Source organism: Mytilus californianus, unplaced genomic scaffold (genome assembly GCF_021869535.1).
Source record: "Mytilus californianus isolate M0D057914Y unplaced genomic scaffold, xbMytCali1.0.p SCAF_6, whole genome shotgun sequence".
NCBI lineage: Eukaryota > Metazoa > Mollusca > Bivalvia > Mytilida > Mytilidae > Mytilus > Mytilus californianus.
The window spans coordinates 5,866,047-5,893,420 of NW_026262712.1; the positions used below are offsets into that span (position 1 = coordinate 5,866,047).

The 27,374-nt window shown below is 32.7% G+C and overlaps 1 protein-coding gene across 1 annotated transcript in view; it reads right to left on the minus strand.

Moving 5' to 3' along the window:
• The window catches only part of LOC127704349 (uncharacterized), a 102,228-nt gene that overhangs the window by 37,130 nt on the left and 37,724 nt on the right, over positions 1 to 27,374 (minus strand). The gene's annotated exons all lie outside the window — the stretch shown is intronic.

Here is a 27,374-nt window from a genome sequence, read left to right on the forward strand (position 1 = left end):
TTAGGCTTGAGAAATGAGAAGGCAAATGCTTATATTATTCTATGCTGATAGTTTGTTGAATATTCTACTTTACATCATAACACACTGTGGTGCTCTCACTAAGGCAGCTTATATAAGGCATACAATATGTATTTAAATTCCTTTCGTCTACGTGTGTCAACCTAGTAGGAAGCAGGGTACATATTCTTATCTTACCTCCTATACATTTCTAGGAATATGATTGGTTAAAAGCAACCGCGTGGAGACCGTGTATATTCCATATTGGGTTTGTAGGCGGGGATTATTTCAATATACGGTTAGTAGTGGTGTTACGTCACTTTATAAAAACAACACGGTGTTGAGGAAAAATCTTAAAGGTTTAAACAGACGAAGAAATTGATGATGAACGATTGAAATAAATTCATAAAACACATTTAAAGCTAACAAGTTGTTTTTGTTGGCATTTGTTTTTGTATAGACCAATGGAAGTAGGCTTTTAAAACTAACGGTATTGATGACTAGGCCACTAGTCTATATACCACATTCTTAAACTTTCCTTTGCCAACAAAGGTCTCGATGGCGTCAACTTAGGCAACATCCTTCATCATAAATTAGTTCAGTCAAAAATACCTCCTTATTTTAAAGATCAGTCTGTACCAATAATTTCTTATACCTATACCAAACCAATTGCAACTAAAATTTTCAATTACAAACACGTTTTGCAGGATCTCAACATTGACGACTTCAAGTCTAAACCTCCTGATTGCACCTGTGCTAGTTCAAAATTCGCATATAATCCGGCTGGCCACGTTATTACCGGAGACCTCAACATTGTCAATAACATTTCCCTGCGAAATTTGTTATCCAAAGGTCCGAAATATCGTGAGCCTAAATCCATCAATTAGAAATACAACTTCAAAAAACTGATGGATGCAGTCAAGGATTATGCCAGGCAATGGGCTAAACGCGAGAAAGAAGACGTAGATACTCTTTCCGAATAGATTAAGGCTATGAGGTCGTTGATACAAATCCGAATTAAGAAACTGAATGGGTCTGTCAATACCCACGCTACGTCAGTTTTTAAAGACCCAAATGTTGCAAAACACTTGTCCTACCTCCATGACAAATATGTTGTTGTCCCCGCAGATAAAGCCCCAAACAACATCGTTTTTGTGTGTAAATATCATTACATAAACTGCTTGATAAATGAATTAGGTATTGACAATTCATTTGGAAACTCAACATATATCCCCACGACACTTACCAAAGAGGAAACCCTGGATAATCATAGGTCTGTTCTATGTTCCTTTTGAATTTCAATCAATTTTGTGTCCTAACGAACAACGGTATATTGCTGGGTCTTCCAAGTGCTCCACGAAACTTTTTTCTAAGTTATTAACATCTATTTTATCAGCAATCAAAGCCGGGCTCCAAAGTTATTGTGAAACTGCTTATTCTAGAGGTGGCGTGAATCAGATGTGGATACTAAAAAATTCCAAAGATCTTTTAGAGTACATACAATCTAAGAATCTCTCATCTTCCAATAGTATTAAAACATTTGACTTTTCTACACTTTACACAAGTATTCCCCATTCCAAACTAAAAGACAAATTGAAAGAGTTGGTATTACTTAGTTTCATTAAAAGAATGGCGAACATAGATACAAGTATCTTGTCTTGGGGAGCGATAAATCCTTCTTTGTAAAGAATCACTCTGATTCAAACAAAAAATTCACTGAAACTGACATCATCAAGATGCTTGAATTCTTGATTGACAACATATTTGTTACGTTTGGAGGACGTGTTTTTCAACAGACTGTCGGAATTCCAATGGGAACCAATTGTGCCCCTCTTTTTGTCGACTTGTTTCTTTATTATTATGAGGCTGACTTCATACAGGAACTTCTTAGGAAGAAAGATAAGAAGTTAGCAATGTCCTTTAACTTTACGTTCCGCTATATAGATGATGTTCTCTCACTACATAATACAAACTTTGGTGACTATGTTGAACGAATCTATCCCATCGAACTTGAAATGAAGGATACTACAGATACAGTTAAGTATGCCTCATATCTTGACTAACATCTAGAAATTGACAATGACGGTCGGTTGAAAACAAAATTTACGACAAAAGAGATGATTTGAGCTTTCCAATTGTAATTTTTCCATTTCTATGTAGCAACATTCCAGCAGCGCCTGCATACGGAGTATATATATCCCAATTGATACGATATTCCCGGGCTTGTATTTCCTATCATGATTTCCTTGATAGAGGATTGCTGCTCACAAGGAAGCTATTAAACCAAGAGTTCCAAATGGTGAAGTTGAAATCATCCCTTCGTAAATTTTACGGACGCCATCACGAGTTGGTTGACCGTTATGGAATAACCGTTTCACAGATGCTATCGGATATGTTCCTTATGTCGTAACTACAATACCCTTCCCTTTTCACGAATGTGACCTACCGAATTAGACTATTTACCGGATTTGTAATAACATAAGCAACACGACGTGTGCCACATTTGGAGCAGGATCTGCTTACCCTTCCGGAGCACCTGAGATCACCCCCGGTTTTTGATGGGGTTCGTGTTGCTTAGACTTTAGTTTTCTATGTTGTGTCATCTGTACTATTATTTGTCTGTTTGTCTTTTTATTTTGGCCATGACGTTGTCAGTTTGTTTTTGATCTATGAGTTTAAATGTCCCTCTGGTATCTTTCGTCCCTCTTTTAAGATAGTCGGTAAGATAAATTCTTTACATAGTGTCCTAATACGATATATATGGGGTCAGTAAATTCCATATTGGGTGAGAGCGAAGCACTAGTACACTATGTAACTAGTTCACTATGTAACTAATAATATCACATTAAGATATCCTCGAACTAAAATACAGTGTAATATTTGTCGTGCTGTTTTGACAATGATTTGCAACAGAACTCTCTATATTCATGATGTATTCAAATAATGGAAAAATTACTATAAGAAGACCCTACATATAATATAAAAATAAGGAGATGAGGTGTGAAAGGAAATGAGACAACTATCCTGCACCGTTCACATGAAGTGGATGTAAGCAATTATAGGCATCCGTACGGCCTTCAACAAAGAGAAAAACCCATACCGTATAGTCGGCTATAATGTAGGTTTTATAGTTTGTGTTTCTACACTTATGATTTACAAAAAGCCGAGTGCTCTATTTGTTTAGTTATGAAATCATTGTTTCAAAGAGAGGCTTAGGATACTAAAGGGACATTCAAACTCATAAATCGAAAATAAAAAGACCAACAGATAAACAACAGTACAAAAAACACAACATAGAAAAACTAAAGACTGAGCAACACGAACCTCACCAAAAACTTGGGGTGATCTCAGGTGCTCCCGAAGGGTCAGATCCTGCTCCACATGTGGCACATGTGGCATATGTGGCATATAAAGATATGGTTAAACACGAACGTAAATTACTATTTACTTTACATGCTTAAAACACAAAAAAAAACCATTTATACTTTACCTTACTTCCAGATGATAAAACTAATCCAGACAACGCTGACTTCAACCATTTATATACCAAAAGCTAAATGAATTGAAGGTGGTCCATGTCTTTTTAATCGACAAAAAATAAACAGCGAGTATATTCTTGGAAAACATATTTGTTTTGTAACTTACATTTAATTCGTGCTAATACTTCATATATAATCCAAGTAATAATGCAAGTACAAACAATGATATTATGTAACCCGGACGTCGACTTGAAGGAGCACAAGGTTTTGATTTATGTTTAACCACAAGACTGAAATAGAACGAAACAAGATGTCATCAAGGATGTCCAATTAAGTGAAAATTTAGGAAAATTGATGCCTATGTTTGGAAAACCGTGACATGTTTGCATGAAGTAGATTTGTATACTTTTGTAGCCTCCGTAAATATTTTCTACTTCGGCATGATATCATATTCACGCATATAATTAAGGAAAATTCGACAGACGAAGACGAGAAAACACCGGAGTTAAACTAGTTTTGTGAGTACCATTTTCTCTTTGTTATCTCCATTACTTGTATGACCAGTTGTTTTGCTCTACAATTTGGTTATTTTCTATCATGCATATTATATCAGAAATATTTGATGAACTTTAGAACTTTATATTACAACTTAATATATCTTTGAAGAAGGATATGGTTATTGGGGTTTATTGTTTTTAATGGAACTTCAGTTGACCTTTACATTATTTTTTAAAGTGACTTTTGTTGGCGTCAAAAAATATTTTTCAGGTGACTGTTCCAATACGTTTAACAATGTTTTACGGTATCAAGCATAGCTTAACCCATATTTCTAGTAAGGCCATTTGTTTTGAGACAGTCATTTTAAAACACCGCGATGGAGGTTGTAGTGTATGGTTCAGGGGCGCAAAAGAATCTTCAACATATACAGATGCAAAGTCGATTCTTTTTTTATTGATTTGACAGATTGATTATTTGCATAACACAAATGGACATATGTTTAGATATAGATATATATATAAATAAACAAGTCTAAATTGAAAACAACGTTCAAACCTATGATTGCGTTGGATAAAAACCGCAATGTTTATACGTGTGCATGCTAAACAAATTTCTTTGTAGGGGGTCTAAATACAGCACAAACAACATTTTCCAAAAGACCGAAAAAAATAAAAAGTATATTTTAACAAATTGCATTTGACTAGCAGGTCGAACAACGGATGTTCTTAAACCCTGCTGACTGACATTGGCGATTGCCAAATAAACGGATCACCAGATGTAACAAATAGGATCTTAACTATTAATTTAATACCAAACAGATAACAATAAACTTGCGCAAACTATAGTATACCGCAAACACAAATTGCAAAAATAAGTACACCATATCCGGATTTCGACAATTAATGTCTCTTCAGTGATGTTAGGAATCGAAATGGTATTCGGAAGGCCATATAATTTACCTCAACTTAGGATAGACTCTTGAATTTTGAAGAGTCGAAATAGGATGAACGGATCATATAAACCCGAAGGCAAATATAATACAAGCCCAAACGAAAAAATTTAAACAAGTCTAAATTAAAAACAACGTTCAAACCTATGATTGCATTAGATAAAAACCGCAATTTTTATACGTGTGGATGCCAAACAAATTTCTTAGTAGAGGGGTCTATATACAGCACAAACAACATTTTCCAAAATACCAAAAAAAGTGAAAAAGAATATTTTAACATCACGCATTTGACTAGCAGGTCGAACAACGGATGTTCTTAAACCCTGTTGACTGCCCTTGGCGATTGCCAAATAAACGGATCACAAGATGTAACAAAATGGATCTTAACTATTAATTTAATACCAAACAGAAAACAATAAACTTGCGGAAAAGGTGGTATCCCGCAAACAAAAGGTGCAAAAAAGAGTACACCATATCCGTATTTCGACAATTAATGTCTCTTCAGTGATGTTAGGAATCGAAACGGTATTTGGAGGGCCATATAATGTACCTCAATTCAGGATAGACACCTGAATTTTGAAGAGTCGAAATAGGATGAACGGATCATATAAACCCGAAGGCAAATATAATACAAGCCCAAACAAAAAAATATAAACAAGTCTAATTGAAAACAACGTTCAAACCTATGATTGCGTTGGATAAAAACCGCAATTTTTATTCGTGTGCATGCCAAACAAATTTCTTGGTAGAGGGGTCTAAATACAGCACAAACAACATTTTCCAAAAGACCAAAAAAAAGTGAAAAAGTATATTTTAACAAAATGCATTTCACTAGAAGGTCAAACAACCGATGTTCTCAAACCCTGTTGACTGCAGTTGGCGATTGCCAAATAAACGGATCACCAGATGTAACAAAATGGATCTTAACTATTAATATAATACCAAACAGAAAACAATAAACTTGCGGAAAAGATGGTATACAGGAAACAAAAGGTGCAAAAATTAGTACACCATATCTATATATATATAAACAAGTCTAAATTGAAAACTACGTTTCAAAAGACCAAAAATGTTAAAAAGTATATTTTAACAAAACGCATTTGACTAGCAGGTCGAACAACGGATGTTCTTAAACCCTTCTGACTGCCATTGGCGATTTCCAAATTAACGGATCACCAGATGTAACAAAATGGATCTGAACTGTTAATTTAATACCAAACAGAAAACAATAAACTTGCGCAAAATATAGTATACCGCAAACACAAAGTGCAAAAATTAGTACACCATATCTGGATTTCGACTATTAATGTCTCTTCAGTGATGTTAGGAATCGAAACGGTATGTGTTAGGCCATATAATTTGCCTCAATTCAGGATAGACTCTTGAATTTTGAAGAGTCGAAATAGGATGAACGGATCATATAAACCCGAAGGCAAATATAATACAAGCCCAAACAAAAAAATATAAACAAGTCTAAATTGAAAAACAACGTTCAAACATATGATTGCATTGGATAAAATCCGCAATTTTTATACGTATGCATGCCAAACACATTTCTTACTAGAGGGGTCTGTATACAGCACAAACAACATTTTCCAAAATACCAAAAAAAATGAAAAAGAATATTTTGACATCACGCATTTGACTAGCAGGTCGAACAACGGATGTTCTTAAACCCTGCTGACTGCCATTGGCGATTGCAAAATAAACGGATCATAAGATGTACCAAAATGGATCTTAACTAATAATTTAATATGAGGAAGGCCTGCCTTGAATGCCAGCTTACCAAGACTATGTCCTACATATTGATTGATTGTTGGTTTGCTTAACGTCCAGTGGCAAATATTTCATGCATGTTCAGGACGAAGGTCCTACATATAGTTTTTGTCTAAAATAAAATAATAAGTTCAGATGGAAAATGTTAAGGGAGCGATCATTGAACTTCCAAAGGCAGGATGGAGTATGTTTTTTTTTCTTCAAAAATATTCTGATTCCCAAATTGATGAAAAAAAAATATTCTAATCAAGCAAAGGACAAAAAAATATTCTGAATCCAGATTATCCCCATACCTTCTAGTGTTAATTTTTGACCAAATAATTTTGATTGATAGCGTTGAAGCCCTTTGTGTGAAAAAAAAATCTAACTCAAACAAAAAACCATACCCCCGCCCTTTTGAAGCTAAATGGTTGCACCCTTATTGTCCATATTTTTTTTTGCTGAAAATAAATTTATTGGTTATTTATCTAACTGACAATGGTTAAATTCATTATCTTGTGCCATTTTCAAATCCATTTTTCTCAGTCTTTTCAAATTTTAAAAAATTTAAAACAATAAGACATTTGTTTAATTTCAAAACTATGCATACTGTTATACAATCCATAACTTTATTAAATTAAGTTTTTGTTGATTTTCATGAAAAGGTGGAGGATTTTGGAATATCTTTTTCATCAATATCTAAAAGTTGTAGCTGGTTTTTTTTATTAAGTATTGCAAACAACCCTTTCTGTTTGTTGAATTATTTTTACTTTCTAAATTAGCTGGATGTTCATATTGTATTCCCAGTTTCTTGCATCTCATATATATGTGATCAGCAAGAGGATCATTCTGATTGTTAAAAGAAGAGTCTGAATTTACAGTGAGCCTGTTTAGAATAATGTTTTGATCAGGTTTTTCATTTTGATCTAAGCATAAGGAACCATAAATAGGATTGTTAAGTTGATAATCTAAAGATTTTGCTATTTTCTAGGATGCTATTTAAAATTTGAGGGGAGAATACTGCTCAGCAGTATAAATGTATTCCTGATCATCTTCTGTTTGTGGGTTTCTACATCAATTTCAATTAATAATTCAGAGTCAGTTTTATGTCATATTTGCATTTTGTTTTATTAGCTTACTTTTCAAGTTTTTATACGACGGCAAAATAAAATTCAGAATGAAAATGGGGAATATGTCAAAAATTTGCTTTCGAGTAATGCAATCATGTCGCTGTTGTTGTCCGAAGACACATTTGATTTCCGGACAATAACTTTAGTTTAAGTAAATGGATCTCTATGACAATGTATGAAATTGTACCAAAATGTTCAACTTCAATACACAAAAGGGAGGTTGGAATTGATTTTAGGGGTTATCATATGGTACAAACAGTTTAGGAGTCAGTGGTCAAAAACAACATTTTTGGGTTGTTTTTTTTCTCCTTAAATTTACCATTTTTACATTGATTATTTCTCATTTATATATAAATGTAACAAATACTGATATGGCAGGAGATACACACGAAACAGGGTGTGTAAAATTATTTTATCGGGAATTTGTGCATTTTTCCTTTGATGTGTACTTCTTGATAATGTCGACGTCAGTATCAGTGAACTGGTCATGATAAAGAAAATATATTGGGTCAGTTCGCAATTGACATGCGTGGGTGCACCGCAAAAGGATCTTCTTTCCCTTTAATTCACAAAATTTCACATGATTTTTTTCGCAGAAACGCACGAGTTATTTCATGAATGAAGCACTTGTCATTGTTTGAAACTTTCAGTAATAAAAAGTTAGTTTAGCCTTTTTGAACGATTCACTAATTGTGTGAAAATTGGAACAGAACATGTACGATAAACCTGATAAAATTGCGTTTTCTGCAGAATTATTGATAGCTTTCCTTACTATTCACAAGGACATATAACTAACATATCGTCCATGTTATTCCGATCTGAGTTTTTATTCATACATAGCATGGCATGGCTGGTGCTGTTCCAAGTTGTCTTCTTTCTCTGCATGTTTCTTGAGAAGTATTTGTTTGACCTGGTCAGTCACTATAAAGGGTTACAATTCATATTTAGACGCAACACATAAATAGTGACCAAAAAGGTACCGCTTTCACATGTATGACATGAGAGAATCTAGAAAAAAAATTAAATGTACACATATTTTTTCAACATTTTTGTGGGACTATCATATAAAATTAAGGAGATATGTACTTGGAGACTGCTGCTGAATAGAAATGTTCGGGCTCACATGATACCCGTTTTCAAATTAGTCCATATCAAAGTTTGAAGGGTCCAAAATTGAAATATGTTTGATTTCAACTGACATAAAATTTTTGGTGTTTTTTATATGCTAAATCTACATCTGTTGTTGCATCAGGCTGTGCTTGGCGAAGCATTTTATTGCTTTTTTGTTTGTACTTTATTTTATTTTGGTCATGAAAATTAACTTGTAGTTGCTAACATTTTTAAAAGATGATAATTAGATAACTTCGCATGGTGACGACACTGACGTTTTCGTAGATTTACTTTTTCCCGGGAATGCTTCATCTGTTGATATATTCTCATTGTGAACGATTTGTGTATATCTAAATATATTAACCGATGTTAAAAGACATGTATAATGTCAAATCATAACAATACAAATTGTTTAGTCTCAAAGAAAACTTGTAAGATTTCCGCAGTTATTTTTGTTGAATAGGTGCAAATTGGGTACTCGGTGCAATTTGAGAACTGTGACGTTATAGCCATAAGTGTTTATTGCTTTAATAGGTTGAAATGTGCACCTGCTAAAAGTATTCAGTAGAGGGAAAATGTTTTGATCAGGTTTAAACTGACGCATGAAATGATACAGGCGACTGCGGGAGGCAATTATTTATATTGCATCCAAATAATGTGCCGGCAGTTTGAATTTCAAAGGATGTAGCCCACATACTTCCAAGTAACATGCTCTATACCTATCAAAAGTCATGGTATTATCATGGGTTATTATAACTCCATCTTCCCAAAAAATCCTATTTTGGACAATATGGGTGAATACAATATATATGTACCTATAAATATATCACTCAGACTCCTTTTACAGCTGTTTTAATTTATGATTAAACTCCTGGGACTGTTTAAGGTAGATATGTGTCATAATTAATGACAAGATTTGTTGAGAGTTTGTCGAAGGAAGTACAGTCTACAGATAGTGAATTTGAATATATTTTCTTTTTTTTAAACTTTTGTTAAGTTTTGAATTTCACCTGCATTTGTCTGTGCGCTACAGGAATAGCCGTGATCACATTCAACAGTATAACCAACTTCATTATCACTGTAACTTGATATGGGAAATTCTGTAGCAGATGAATAATAGTGGTCATGGTCAACCAGAGGCAGAGCACCGGATTTTACTCCTCCGGCTACGTTTCTCCCGAAATTTATTGCTTGCAGAGGGTTTTTTCTGTGTTCCCATGGCTGGACGGAACTTTTACACTACAAATGTTATCATAAATTATGATATTGTAACTTTTAAATGAAGTACCTGTGGTTATTTAGGAAATTTGTCACTGATAATTGAAAGATGAAGCAGACGATGAAACATGGCGTAAGATGGTGTTGTCTAAACTTCGGTTATTTCCGTGGCACAATAAAATTTAAATAAACTACACAAGTTACTAAAATTTCTAAATTCTTGTTTTTGTAAACAAATAAAAATTCATGTCGAATTAAACATCGAATTTATTCCGTTTTGTCCCGTTTTTTCAAGATCGCGATTAAACGAGAATCTGGCAGCCATTAAAAATATAAGGGTTAAACTAATGTCCTGACAATGTCTTGACGGATATTCCAATGGTAATTTCGTTTTCATTATTTGAAGAATTGACTTTATATTTGTAGCCAAGCAAGAATACAATATTTATTTAATAAATATTATGAAAAAAAAAATTTTAAGAGTTAGATAACTTGACTTGATCAACTTCGAAAATATTTAAAAAAAAATCGTACGAGATTTAACGAGAGTGACGAAACTTTTTTAAATTGATCATGTAGAGAGAGTTATCGTTCTTTATTCCAATTCGATGCTTCTACCATAAGTGCCAGCTAAAGCTGGCAGAATACCAAACAGAAAACAATAAACTTGCGGAAAAGGTGGTATACCGCAAACAAAAGGTGCAAAAATCAGTACACCATATCCGGATTTTGACAATTAATGTCTCTTCAGTGATGTTAGGAATCGAAACGATATTTAGAAGGCCATATAATTTACCTCAATTTAGGATAGATTCTTGAATTTTGAAGAGTCGAAATAGGATGAACGGATCATATAAACCAAAAGGAAAATATAATACAAGCCCAAACGAAAAAATATAAACAAGTCTAAATTAAAAACAACGTTCAAACTTATGATTGCGTTGGATAAAAACCGCAATTTGCATACGTGTGCATGCCAAACAAATTTCTTAGTAGAGGGGTCTAAATACAGCACAAACAACATTTTCCAAAAGGCCAAAAAAAAGTGAAAAAGTATATTTTAACAAAACGCATTTCACTAGCAGGTCGAACAACCGATGTTCTCAAACCCCGTTGACTGCAGTTGGCGATTGCCAAATAAACGGATCACCAGATGTAACAAAATGGATCTTAACTATTAATTTAATACCAAACAGAAAACAATAAACTTGCGGAAAAGATGGTATACAGGAAACAAAATGTGCAAAAATTAGTACACCATATCTATATATATATAAACAAGTCTAAATTGAAAACTACGTTTCAAAAGACCAAAAATGTTAAAAAGTATATTTTAACAAAACGCATTTCACTAGCAGGTCGAACAACGGATGTTCTTTAACCCTGCTGACTGCCACAGCGATTTCCAAATAAACGGATCACCAGATGTAACAAAATGGATTTTAATTATTAATTTAATACCAAACAGAAAACAATAAACTTGCGGAAAAGATGGTATACCGCAAACATGAGGTGCAACAATTTCTACACCATATCCGGATTTCGACAATAATGTCTCTTCGGTGATGTTAAGAATCGAAACGGTATTAAAAAGGCCATATAAAATAGGATGAACGGATTATATAAACCCGAAGGCAAATATAATACAAGCCTAAACGAAAAATATAAACAAGTCTAAATTGAAAACAACGTTCAAATCTATGATTGCGTTGGATAAAAACCGCATTTTGTATTCGTGTGCATGCCAAACAAATTTTTTGGTAGAGGGGTCTTAATACAGCACAAACAACATTTTCCAAAAGACCGAAAAAAGTGAAAAAGTTTATTTTAACAAAACGCATTTGACTAGCAGGTCGAACAACGGATGTTCTTAAACCCTGCTGACTGCCATGGCTATTTCCAAATAAACGGACCACCAGATGTAACAACATGGATCTTAACTATTAATTTAATAGAAAACAATAAACTTGCGGAAAAGACAGTATACAAGTCTAAATTGAAAACAGCGGTCAAACCTATGATTGCGTTGGATAAGAACCGCAATTTTCATACATGTGCATGCAAACATATATATATATCTTTATTCGATTAGAACAAATGTATAATACATCAATACATATGTATAACATGTATAATGTATAATAGATATGACAATTTTCCACTGCATCTATTTAACACACGTCATCGGTCTCTAAAATTCTTTCAGCCAGCCAATTGACATCCAACCCACTTAAACAGCTGGTTTTTCCTTTTCCTTTTTAGGTTTATCAAGTTATTTCAGGACTTTACTTTCAAAGACATAAAATTCATCGTTGTTACATTGTTGTAAAATTACAAACCCATGTAAAAAAAAACGAAAAACGATCAAAAGACAAGCAACAGTCTACAAAACTCAACAAAGTTAACAAATGACTGAGCAATACGTGATTTCGTGTGCTCTGGAAGGGTAAGATCCTGCTCTTAATTTGGCATCCGTCTTGTTGCTCATATAAGAGATTAAATTACATTTAAGATTTATACATTATATACAATTGTATCTATAGACATAACACTTAAAATGAATAAAATTAAGTTCGCCACGAATAAGCTCTGTTTATACAAAAGCTGTAAGTACCAGTGGTCATGCATCTACAGTTGCGTGCAAGCCTTCGTCGTATGACTTAAATCAGTAGTGAATTCAAATTTAGTTCAATTTCAACACTGACTTTAATTTAGTTTTGAGAAGTCACATAAAACAGTTGAAATTAGAAGGATTTATCAAAAATGAAATTAACGCTTTGAACCATCGTAATAAGATCTTCAAGATCGAATATCTCCATGGTTGCGGTACGGTTCGTGAATATTTGGATAATCCTCTTGCTAGGCGGAAGCTTAAGCTTGCAAACCTTTCAATATAGATGGATTTGATGTGAAGGCATTTTTGCTAGCCTCGTCCAAGGATCTGTATCAAGGATTTCAGTCATTAAAACAATTCTCAGATAAGCAGTTCAACGACGGATGTTGCTTCTACCGTAAAAGATCAAACAAAACTCACTACCATATTCTGTCCCTACGACGCAGGCTCCGCCAACAGTAAAAAGTCGGCACCAGGAACTACCACAACGCAACTGTTCCACCCATGTCTCAAGGAACAAGTTGAGTATGATATAGAAAAAAGTAAAATAGCAAAAAATACCGAACTCCAAGGAAAATTCAAATCGGAAAGTCCCATATCAAATGGCAAAAGCAAAAGCTCAAACACATCAAACGAATGGAAAACAACTGACATATTCCTGACTTGGTACAGGCTTTTCCTTATGTAGAAAATTGTGGAATAAACCTTAATATAGAATTTGATAGTTATGAATATACTGTTAGAATGCAGACTGTAAAAATGATACATAGTTAAAATACACCTGTGACGTAAATCGTTTTTTACACTCTCCATTCTTTGTCAGGAATGGAGAACGGAGAATTATTTTATATTGTTGATCTTCAGTCACCCGGGCTTTTTGCCCTTTTGATATTTCCATGGGCACTTTCTTAAAAATGTTTACTCACGGAATAATTCTGAAAGCAATATTGAATTAAGACGAAAACTTTGTAAAACGACTCATACTGGTCTTTTTCTTTTTCGCCATGGCGTTGTCAGTTTATTTTCGAATTATACTCTCTTTAATCCATTGTATGTCATTCCTCTTCTGTGTATCTACAAAACATGAACTCTTTTGTAATATTGAACACATTAACATATCGCAATAATGAAAAATATTTTTTACTTAACGATTTGCTTTTAATTTTACCGTTAAAAGATCCATCTCCTTGAAATTTAAGGTGTTGTATTTTGATTTTGTACAACAAAACCCATTTGTTGCATTTTAATGTATACATATATAATATAAACAGAAGAGTTAGTCGGACAGTGTTTACAATAATATTGTGGTTTAATAGAACAACAGATCAAAAATCTGAAATGGTCAACATGTTATATTCGGTATATTATTTAAATGTTCGTTGTTATAATTTGAATAAAGAACCAATGAATAGAATTTGAAGGGGTATGGATAACTTTTGAAGTATGCGTCTCGTCCTGTTATTCTAATATAGATGTATTTCCCATTTGGTAATAGTGGTAAAAATTTAAATTAAAGAGTAAAAGCGCTATATCTAAAATATTTGACTGAGACATAAACAGTTATATAGTAATTGAATTTACGTACATGAAGAGAAATTACTTTTTGTTTGATTGTTTTTTAAATAGACAAGCAACTTAGATAAATAAAACATCCCTATTTCACAACAAACATTGTTGTTTTAGAAATTTATCCCCTATATTTTTATAGGAGATAGACCATGGATATTATAACTGTGTAATATTCCCAATTCTGGACTGCTGAATTTGCTAAGAATTTGCTAAAAGATTGAGCTTTAACCACGGAAATAATCTAAGCATAGTACTACTAAGATAATTTTGATAACAATTTATTATTTTTAAGCAAAAATACACGATAAAATGATGGCGATACGACACTATAAAAATACTTTTTATCTGAACTAACTAGATAAAAGAGCCAATGGGAATGTGGAGATAGAACAATGTAGTTCTGACAAAAACGTGTAGGGTATAGAACTATTGTATTATAGTTGTTTAGGGAGGTATGCCATTGCACTTGGATATCAAAAATATAGATATCTCCTTTTTATCAAAAGTGGACATCACTAGTAACCCGAATTTGGCTTGAACGGCCAAAAAGGTATTAACGACATTTAAAAAAGATTGATTATCATTAGATAACGATTGATAAAAATTAAAAATTGTTTTTAATTCATTTCAATCCATATCAAATTATTTTAATACCAGTCAAATAGATTCCCTTGCGGTCATTCAAGTTAGTTTCAGATGTGGTTAAGCTGTGTCAAACTAATTAGCCACGCCCCCGTTAAACCAAATCAAACTGATGTTAAATCCTTTTAATCTTTAAAGTGACCGCCTTTTTGTAAGGTAAATCACTCAAGCACAACAGCATCCCTGTTATCTATCGTTAATCCGTTACAAACGTTATCGATTTTAGTCAGATAAGTACCTCCAACAAATATTCACAAATATTCACAATTAAGAGAAATTGATTACAAATACATTTGTAAACTATTAAGTAATTTAAAAAATTTAAAAAAAAAATAATTTGTACACATGAAGAAACTGTATAGATAAGAAAGATGGTTGATAAGTGATATGAAAACACGCGTCATTTAAGTAATTTTGCAAAAAATAAAACGAGAATGCTGGTTTAATCTAATTTTTATTTAATAATCAATAAAGGGACCAATGCTCAAGGAACAGAAAGTGTTCATTGTTTACATCATTCCAATCGATATATCTTATCTTTTAGGTTGAAAATATTTTTTTCAATTACCGCCTAATAAAACAGTATTTATCTAAAACACAAATGTTTTTATTAAATGGATGATTGGTATTTGCTTAACGCCGCCTTAGCGCAAAAAGACTATATCGTGGCGATTTATCAAATGGAAAAAAATACGATCGTGAAAATGTTAAAATTTTAGAGTTTATTCCGCCATCAGTTTACATTTGTTAAAAGTTGATCTGTTACATATGCAAATAAGAGGATGTGTTACTTGTATGATTGCCAATGAGACAACTCTCCACCATAAAAATTACTGAACAACTATAGGTCACCGTTAGGCCTTCGACAATTAGTAAAACCCATACCGTTAAAGTTGGTATATTTGTCAACAGTACTGGGCAAAAAGTTGGTTCACATGGGAAAAGGTCGAAAATATTAATATAGAAATTTTAAAAGTGATAATTGATTCTAAGAATTTGTTATAGGGAATGTTTTTTCAAACAGGTCTGAATACCTCCTCGTTAAGTGTCTGTTAAATGTTCAACCAACCATCTTTGTCGACCATAAACCGAACTAAATTGACTTAAGAACCAAATTTTTGGTTTGATTTTTTAGGCGAACTGAACATGCTACACTGAAAACCTAAATTAGTCAATTTGACCAATTTGATTGGTCATTTTGACTGTCCTCTAGATGACAATGCACTTTAATCATTTTGACTATGCTCTTAGTCGTTTGACTAGATGATTAGTCGCATTTGACTGAGTAGGGTGGTAATTATGACTATGTTAGGAAGTCAAAATGACTATATGTTATACTCGTTATGACGAATTGAATTGTTCAATTGACTATGCACATTTGTCAGTTTGACAATTGAATGCAGCCCATATGACTTATTGAAATGGTCGGAGGTGACCATGTTGGTTAGTCAACGTGATTACTGTGAATAGTCACGACTGTTAGACTGTAATTTTATTTGTGTTGTGTTTTTTGTTCTACCATTTTACTTTGTGTGTGTTTCTATCCGTTCTGTACTTTTGTGTTTCATTTCTTCTGTTATTCTACTTTATGTTGTTTCTCTTCCATAGGATTGACAAATACATCTGGAATATAATATCATTAAAAATACCACAGCAGCAATACTAACAATGACAACAGTATAGGACCACAAAGTGCTCAATGTTCAAAACCTTCCTATATCTTAAGTTTCCATGTGTTACCATTACTCAGTGACATATATTAAAAGTCTAAAAATCAAATAAAGAAAATGTATTTATTATAAACTCATTGTTACATACATTATGATATCCCAACTTAAATATATATTTTATACATTTTCAGTATGTCAGAATTTGAAGTGTTTATTTAAGATATTTTGTCGGTATCAACTCTGCATGTGTCAGTGTAATATTCTCTCTGGTCAAAAATCTCTCAGCTGTGCTCATACAAATTGCAATGTCTTCATTTGCTGAAAAATATAATTATATCATTTTAGAAGCTAAAATATAACAATAAACAGTTATATCAGTCATGTTAAAAGTTAAAAGAAAAAAACAAATTTTAAAATCTTTTAATCATTATGTTGTAATGTAAGCACCGGGATCTTGACAGCCACCCATCCTATATCACAACATTGTAATGTAAGCACCAGGATCTTGACAGCCACCCATCTTATATACCACAACATTGTAATGTAAGCACCGGGATCTTGACAGCCACCCATCCTATATCACAACATTGTAATGTAAGCACCAGGATCTTGACAGGCACCCATCTTATAACACAACATTGTAATGTAAGCACCAGGATCTTGACAGCCACCCATCTTATACCACAACATTGTAATGTAAGCACCGGGATCTTGACAGCCACCCATCTTATACCACAACATTGTGATGTAAGCACCAGGATCTTGACAGCCACCCATCTTATAACACAACATTGTAATGTAAGCACCAGGATCTTGACAGCCACCCATCCTATATCACAACATTGCAATGTAAGCACCAGGATCTTGACAGCCACCCTGAGGTTTTTTTTAATTTATTGTTGTGAATATCGATTGCAGTGTTTATTTTTAACAGTTTTTGGTCAGATGAAAAAAAGATATCGCTAAAGACTCTTTTCAATCGACAATACGTTGAATATGTATCAAAATTGTATTGTCATTACGTCAACATGTGCCGATATTACATTTATTACACTTCTTTTTCTTTAAATTAATTTTTGTAAGTTAGAATTAAAACATATATACATGATACTTACTTTAAACAATTGGTTTAATTGACAAAATAACAGTTTCGTGCCTCCTGGTTTGTTTACATCTACACGATTTAGGGAACAAAGGGAACGCGAAAGAGTGCGCGTGAAAACCGATACTCTACACCACGTGGTGCTGGGACCACTAACATAGTCAAATTGACCGTGTAGGTAGTCACAATGACTTGATTAGTAGTCATATATGCTGTTGACTACCTTTCGGCTAATATTTGACTAACTGAATAGTCATAGTGACTAATTTAAATTTTCAGTGTAGATAAATATAACTGCAGTTGTATGGAAACATCAATCTATATAAAGGAATCGTCAGATCAAAAGACCGAATCGCCCATGTAATTTCGTCGGGAACATGTATACAAATATTTGCCACTGCACGTTAAGCAAATTTAAATGAACTAAATTCGTCCCGATTTTTCAAAAATTCACATTAAAACATACGTTTTTTGTTTGATTAATTTACCCGGAAAATTAAAATTTCGTATAGCTTAAATACGCCACAATTTTACTACCACTTATTTTATGGGTGACATTTCTGGTGTAAAGAATGATATGTTGTAATAAACATATATTTAGTTATGTTCCTAGAGTCAAATATGAAAAATGTAAGTATATACTCGTTGTTATTGATTTTGCTCATTTAATATTTCACAAAATGTACGCACTTGTCGATAGTTTGTTTATACAGATAACTAGAAAGTTACAAATTCAATATATACTTTATATATATTGAAAATATGAGAGATACCCCAAGAACGAATCCTATTTAAATTCATATCTATGTTTAACTTTCTTTGCTTCATCGTGTAAATTCACAGATTTATATTTCAATTACTAGTAGGTTGTTCTTGAACAGTTTGAGAAATTCGTCATCACAATTTTTAGTTGTATTGTATAATAGTGTTAATCCTTGAAATAGCACGTGGAATTCTAACTAAGTGTGTCAATATCTTGTAAAAAGTAGGGTTCTTTTCATACATTGGCAATTTCCTCTTCCGACATGCATGTAATATATGTCACTGGACGTTAAAATTTCACGAGGGTATATTTCGTATCTAAATCAAACAATATTGTTTGTACTCGGTTATGATTTCAAGCAACCATTACAAGTAACCGTCTCACGAACGGTTTGTAACTTACATTTATTTCCCCTGAAATTGCAAATGCAAAAAGAAGCTAAAGTATATGACTCTTTTAAATATATATTCTGATTTTTGCCTGTTATATTATAATAGCAGTATAAAATAACCACAAAAGTAGATCCATATAGGGAAGGCTCGCGCACCCTAAATCCGCCTCTAGACATGTTAGCCTACCTGGACTTTTCTGAGATTTTCTGTTTTGATCCAGTCAGGGTTCGTACCCACGGCCTCCTTTACTATCACACGCTCGTCACGCTTAGTCGGGAAGTCATGACACGTGTACACAGATGAAAGACTTGCCGTCAATATCGGCGCGTAACTACCAAAAAAACAAAAAACAAAAAAACAAATACAAAAATTCCAAAACTTATTTTCCAGTTCACAAAAAAAAAAAATTGCCACTGGAACCGATTCTGACAAACCTTTTTGTTTCAATTCTACCACAGAAAAAAGTTTTTTTTTACGATTTTGTTTTTTTTTTTCAAATTTAATTATAAAAAAACGAATATGCACGAATGATTATCTATACTTTCATACACACCAACGTTAACTGCATGTTCAAAATTTTCTCGGCGCCTATCCCTAACTTTATAAGTGACTTTAAGAAAAAGTATTTTAATGTTTTAACAACAACTTATTCTAATTAATAGATGAACATCTGCACAAAATGCACTGTTCGAAATATCATCTATATTTTTGTTGCCATAATGACTGACGGACACAAACGGACAGACAAATGGCTCTGAGCCGAGTGTACTGAGTTTTATTTTAAACGTACGTAACAGTCTATAGGGATATATAGGTAACCTTCCATAGACACATTCGGAAACCGGAGACAACATCGTCTCGTTCTTAATGTAGAAGCGACAATCATAAATTGTAGTAAAGTCTGATTTAATTAGACTGGGAATATATTGAATCAACGACCTTCCACACTTCAGGCAGATTTTTACAATTCGACAAAGGTCACAAAAATCTATAGTTAAAGTAAGCAAAAACTTATGAATGACAGAAAAAAATTCCGGGGCCTTTTATAACTGACCATGTGGTACGGACTTTGCTTATTGTTGAAATCCGTACTGTGACCTATAGCTGTTAATGTCTGTGTCATTTGGTCTCTTGTGGAGAGTGTATCATTGGCATTCATACCACATCTTCTTTTTAGAGCATACATGTATTAGGCCCAGGAACACAAATATCGCCTTGTAGTCCCTATAGTGGACAGTGTATTATTACTGGCACATTTTTTTCCATACACCGTCCTTATTTATTTCAACATGTTTGGCCGCAAAAAGCTAGAGATGGGATAAAAATTACACATTAAATAAATTTGGAAAAGTAAATAAGTAGAAAAGGTAGACAATTAGTATTTCTGAAGCTATCAAACAAAATCCAAGACGCCTTCAACACAAAATGGTCCTTGTCCTGAGTTAAGGCTGATAAAGTTTTCTATAATTTTGATATATATGCCCCAAAAGCAGTACAACACAGGGACGGGTCCAGTATTTTTTAATAGGACGTAATTCCATAAAAGTGAAAATATACAGTCGAGCGAAGCAAATCGAATGTTTTAAATGATTTTATGCAAAAAGTACTCATATAGCAAAAAGGTATACACAAAAAAATCTAAAAAGTGATCATAATCATTGGTAGCAGACTTGTGATCTTTAAAACACGTGTACTTTTCCTCATACCCTGTAAGCTGTAAGCTATTCCCTCCTCGTTTTAATAAGATTTTGCTGAATTAATTCATTTATTTTAATCATTTTCTATATATAGTTTGAATGTCGTAACTTGCCAAAACAGTTCGAGTCCCGTGTATATGATATTAAATAACTTAACTTACCTTACCTTAAATTTCACTCTCAAATACACAAGATGACATAATTTTTGCATTTTTCCTTACGTTTAAATGTTGTCTTCCTTTCTCTAAACAAAGGTAGAGATAATAAAATTGTTGACCTTTTGTCTCTATAGTGTCGTAAATGGTTAAGTTTCTGTTCAGTATAGCATAGAGTTCCGAGTAACAAATGATTTTACACTTGCTTGAGAAGAAAAATTCAAATATCTATACTCCTTTTCCCGTTTTAATTGAAAAATTCTGGACAGAATTGACAATTTTATGAATGTTTACATTGATATAATTTTTTCGGATAAAATCGTGTTTCAAAAATATTTTAACGAACTTTAACAACGTGTCTTTTAAAGTTTAAAAAAAAATCATGAACGGTCTCAGATATAACGGTATTGTAACGCAATTCACGTGTATTAATCATCGTCTTAGCCTAAGGATATTATTTCAGATTCAACTTCTTAATCTCCAATCCACAAACACGCCATCCACGTATATTGTTAATTTTACTGGTACACGAATTATCAATAAGCTTGGCATTTACCTGTTGTTGACACTCGTTAGACAATGCATCTTAAAGTTCGATTTGGTTCGAAACTAATTTAAGCAATGTATAATTATTTTTTTTACAATAGTGCCAAATGCCCCAAAAAAAGGAAAAAAATCACATTAACTTTGTTTATAAACCATCTAAAATTCAAACTAAATGAGTATTATCCCAGCTCAAATCGGTCAACGTTACTCATAAGGGATGTATTTCTATGCAGTATATGTTTATACAAACACACACCAACCCACACACATCTCTCTTTATATACACCATTTCTTTAAACTTGACTGAAATACTGACCAATTACTTATAGTTTGCCTAACGCTAACATGCATGGCTAATGGATATTTTAAGACATCAAACTGATTTATAAATTTTATGTATTAAAATTGAATTGCATAAAATTTAGAAATTAAATATATGTTATTTATATCAGTTTTGCGGATGACCATAAAAATTATTTTTCGACAGAATGTTATATATATCTTGAATTTCGTTCTTCTCTCTGGTCACTCTTAAATTACCCTAAAGCTAAATGTCGCCGTCAGATGTATAATAGAAGGCGATACACACTACCAGTTGTTATTCTTACGCAATAAGTACAGTGTACGAATGTAAAATTACGATAGGGTGCGTCTAAAGAATGTAGGACGGAAAGTCACTGGACAAAAAGTCACAGACAAAAAGTCACGGACAAAAAGTCACAGGACAAAAAGTCACAATTCATTTTTGAGATTATTTTTCTATGAATAAGAAAAAACTAATTTAAAAAGAAACATTTTGTTTTTTTTTTTCTTAAACTATTATTTGTAAAGCAACTTTGTATTTAAAATTTATGCAATAAATATTAATAATAACCAAATAATTGCTATGAAAACAAAAATTAATGTCAAAGAGGCTTGATCCTTAAATAGCTTCATGGTGTCAAGAAATATATCCTTTGTACGATAAAATTTAATAAATTTTCATTTATCAAGGCTTATGAACAATTTCCTGAACTAAAAAATGAATATATGTAATAAAAAGAAAATATTTCAAGATCTTTCACTTATATATTCAAACAATTGTCAGTAAACTATTTGTGACTTTTTGTCCAGTAACTTTTTGTCCTATCAAATTTGTGACTTTAAGTCCTGTGACTTTTTGTCCGTTTACCCGTCTAAACACTGCTAATGACTCCTTAGTGCACTAAGACCTTAAAATATGTCACTAAGGACTATAAGGGATGCTATTACATGTAAACTAATTCCATGTCATGGTAGAGTTTTAGAGTAGAGTTTGATATTTAATGCATAAATTCCAAAATTTAATCGCAAGTGCCGGTTTTGCTTGTCTGCATGTTGTCTGTTTTCATGTTGTGTTTATGTTATTTTATATTCGGCAAAAAGCTCTCAAGAGCTTATGTTTGTATTGTTATATGTGAAACCATAGATATAATAGCCACTGTTATTTCTATAGTGAACCGAATCAAAATAGAACTTTCGTATTCGTATTCTTTGATTTTACCGCAAAACACTGCATAAGGACTTATAATATGCCACTAAGGACTAGATCGGGTGCTGTTACGTCTAATTTTTCTTCATATTATGGTAGATACTGATATTTAATGCATAAATTTCCAATTTTATATCCCCCCCCCCCCCCCCCCCCAGGGTAACTGGGGAATAGAAGTATGGTCACCACTGGTCTTCCTCCGACCGGCAGTAAAACCCTTGCTAAAGTGGGGCGTCCGTTTGGCTGTGCGGGATGTACAAAGCAGCCACGTCCGGTCAGAATGTGGACGTTAAATCCGATGCTCGTGTAAAGAGAGTTTTACACTCTTTGCACGCAAAGAACCTTTGCAACAACTCTTTGAGGGGTCCGTAGGTGACCTGTTGCAAGACTAAATTTCTGTCCCTATCAATATACCCTCATTTCCCGTGGCAGTCTAAATTTCTCCGACCTTAATCCCTAACGCCCCTATTACAGAACCTACCTATTATATTTATTGTTAATTTGTTCTCGTCCTGAATATGCATGAAATATTTGCCACTGGAGGTGAAGTAACCAACAATCAATCAATCAAATTTTACAGAAAAATAATCAATGAGTAATTTAACATTGTTTAGCCACTTGCCGATTTTTCTTTGATATTGCCGAAAATCAATGAACCGTTAGACACGTGTCAAATTACATAAAACTGATTACACTGTTTGGTAAAGTTTTTCAGTTTCAGATTATTTCAATGATCAATTTTGATTTGACTTCACACTGAATACGTTGTTGAAATTTTAATCATGTTTTTTAATCATTTCTTGTAAATAATAAATTTGTTTCCAGTGCAATATATCAACATGCAACCAAACTTATATAATACATGAACTGTTTGGACGGGGTTTATCTTTTGCATTTAATATGGTTCATGGCAAAATTTATGATCATATAAAGAACACGTTTGAGCAATATATCATTTTGGACAAAAACGAATTCAATATGATAATAAATTTTTACTACATGCAAGCAATATAAAAAGAAGTTGTAGTATGATTGGTAAGATTGACGATGGTTCACAAGAGACAAAATGACAAAATGACACAGAAGTAAATAACTATAAGTCACCATACGGCCTTCAACAATGAGTAAAGCACATACCACATAGTCATTATTAAATAACCCAGACAGACATTAAATGTATTTACCATACAAATACTTAGGATTATGTTTTCTTTTTTTTTTAATTCGCCATCTATAGTTTTAAATCTTAAGTATTCATCGGTTAATAATTTAATGATAAAATATAGAAAATTGTTAAGTGTTTTTTTTAAGGAAGGAAAAATGTTTGTCCCGAAAGAAAAAAAAGCACCCCCTCCCTTTGAATGGTCATTACATAATTGGGGGCTTAAATTTGGGGACGGATCGCGAGGCCTGACGGCCATAAACAACAGATAATGAACAGCAAACAGAGGATACAACATTTGATATGTATGAAAGACGACGACGGACACAAAATGATTGCACTGAATAATTTCAACTACCACATGATACCCAGTGAATTTATTTACATACTTGAACTCGTCTAAGGAATATTTCTGGACAAAAACGAATTCATTATGTTTACTGTACAAACAAACAACAAGTGATGGATAAAATTATGGCTTATACTCTTTCAGTCATTTTCAGAGCGAAATTTGATTGATTGATTGTTTGTTGCTTAACGTCCAGTGGCAAATATTTCATGCATATTCAGGACGAGAAGTCGTTTCAGAAATAGATTATGAAGTATTTAGGTATTACAAATGTTACAATTTTCTCACCATTTGGTAAAAGGATATTTTCTTAGCTCTTTTTAATTAATTTGTACGAATCGTATTTTTTTTCAGACAAAATTATATCTTTTGCTCTAAATTAGCACATACGATTTTGATAGTATAAAAAAACATTGTAACTTAAGTCTCGGGAATTATTCGTTTATCAAGGTTTTTGCACATTTAAACCTGCTCAATTTGTTTGCACAAGTCCCAAGTCAGGAACCTTTTGTTCAGTGATTGTCATTTTATGTTGTAGTTCATACGTGTTTCTCGTTTTTCATATAGATTAGACCGTTCATTTTCCTGTTTGAATGGTTTGACACTAAACATTTTTGGGCTCTAAAAAGCTTGCTGTAGGCTCTGTGTTGAAGGCCGTAATTTGACCTATAATGGATAACTTGTTACAAATTGTGACTTGGATGGAGAGTTGTCTCATAAGAACTCATACCACATCTTCTTATATCTGTTTTGGGCATAGAATATCAAATATTTATTATTGTCGACATTTCTATTCCTTTTGTCTTGCATAAACATTTTAATAAGCTGACCTCAAGTTGACGCATATCAAAGAAATGCTCGCAAATAACTTTATAGAAAGACAAATAAAACAAAGGCAAAATGATTTGTCCTTTTAATATTTGTAAATGAGAACAACACATTTAGTTAATAATATTTAGCACTTGTCTTTGTAATTGTTAATTACTTAAAATAACAACAATGTACAAGTAACAGTATCCCTTCTCGTCCTAAGCAGGGGCGGATCCAGAACCTTGATGTCGGGGGGGGGGGGGGGGCACCATGAAACCAAAATTAAACATTTATTTAGAGATGTATATATAAATTGCGGTTTTTATCCAACGCAATCATAGGTTTGAACGTTGTTTTCAATTTAGACTTGTATATACATATATACATATATGCGAGTGTGGGTGGTAATGGGTTTTTCTTTTGGGGGCGGGGGGTGTGAGATCATCTTTTCTTGCTATAGTTTATATATATATATATTTTTTACCATTTCACTCTATCCTTATTCTTCTGCCATTTTATCTCTATTATATTCGTCCTAAACATGCATGTAATATTTGACACGGGACGTTAAGCAACCAACAGTCAATCAACATATTCATTATGCTTCATCAAATCTTTATTTTGTTATTTCTATTTTTTGTCTCATTGTTCTCTTCTGTAAACCCCATTCATACCCTCATAAATGGTGACCTCATACATTGGGTTGGGTAATTTAAACAGGAAAAATATACCGACACATATTATTGTACGCACTACAAAAGTCAAAAAGTCTGAAAAGACCAGTTTTTGTCTGAATTTGCATGAATTTTTACTCGACATTCTTAATTTGTCTGAATAATTTTTAAAAATTCTTGACATAGTATGAATTTGTCTAATAAGGTTCTTGATTTTTCTTGACAAGTGTCTTGACAGTATGAACATTGTCTTAAAATTTCTCGACACTTCCTGTATCATCTGATAAGAGTCTCGATTAGTCTCGACCAATTCTTGACTGTCTTAAATTTGTCTCGATCTGTCTTGACATTCTTAATAATGTCTGAATATGTCTCGACATATTCTTGACATTCTAAATAATGTCTGAATATGTCTCGACACATTCTTGACAGTCTTAAATATGTCTTGACACTATCTCAACAGTATAAATTTAGCCTGAAATGTGAACAGACTTATTCTGCACTGTTTATGACATTCTATTGCTGTTGTATACTCCTTTTTATTATAGCTAAACTAAACTTTGAAGAATCAAGGATTAATTTGGTATAGTAAGATACCCTTTTGGTGCAACTAAGTTGGAATACCCTGAATAATCCCCCATGTAGTTTAATTTTGATTTATTTTTATTAAACATTTAAGTAATTGTTTTCACTTGGAATATTAGTCAAAAGTATTGACAAACAGCATTTAGATTTTTGCCGTTCGCAAAACTGCCAGTCAAATTTGCTTTACTAAAATAGGTGTCTTGTATCTCTTTTGGACCCCACAATTCATCTTTTGGGTTTGTGTGGCTAAAAAAAGAGGGGGAGGGGGGCTTTCGTTTAGGTCAAAGAATTTGTTCCCATCTTGATTCAAAAACCTTATTCATTTTTTAGAACAACCCAAAAACATTTTTTATTCAAATGTGAGTGTTGAATTTTATAATTTTTTATCAAAAATAAATATTTGTGATAACTCCTTCCTGAAAAGAAAAAAATGTTTAGATCTATATTATGCAAGTCTGTGTGAGAACCATTTCATAAGACCGATGATTTCTATAGAAATCATTGATGGGACCAATTATAAATACATTTTTGTTATTATTCCTGGAGTAGATAATAATTTTCTTTTAATCTTTGGGAATTATTCAATTTGTTTTTATGTTAAAATAATTAACTTCATAATTTTGATGAAGAAAATCCATTTCAATTCAATTTTTTTTCATCAAAATGATGATTTTCATTTTCATCTATCAACAAACTTTTTAAATTGTAGTGGCATGGTCGGTCAACTGATAAGTTGTATGGCTGATTACAGGTAAAGCAATAACTTCTATTTGACAGTTGCGTGTACTCTGGGGTGTGGAATACCTTAATTTTATGGGGAACATCCTGTCCATGTGTAATACTTAATATATTCTAACAGATGACATTACACAAATTTTTCTTCTTTAAAATGAATGATTTGTATATCATCATAATTTGCTATTTATATAAACCACATTTTGGTATAATAATTATTTACCATATCAACATTGAATATTATGAATGTAGAATGAAATATG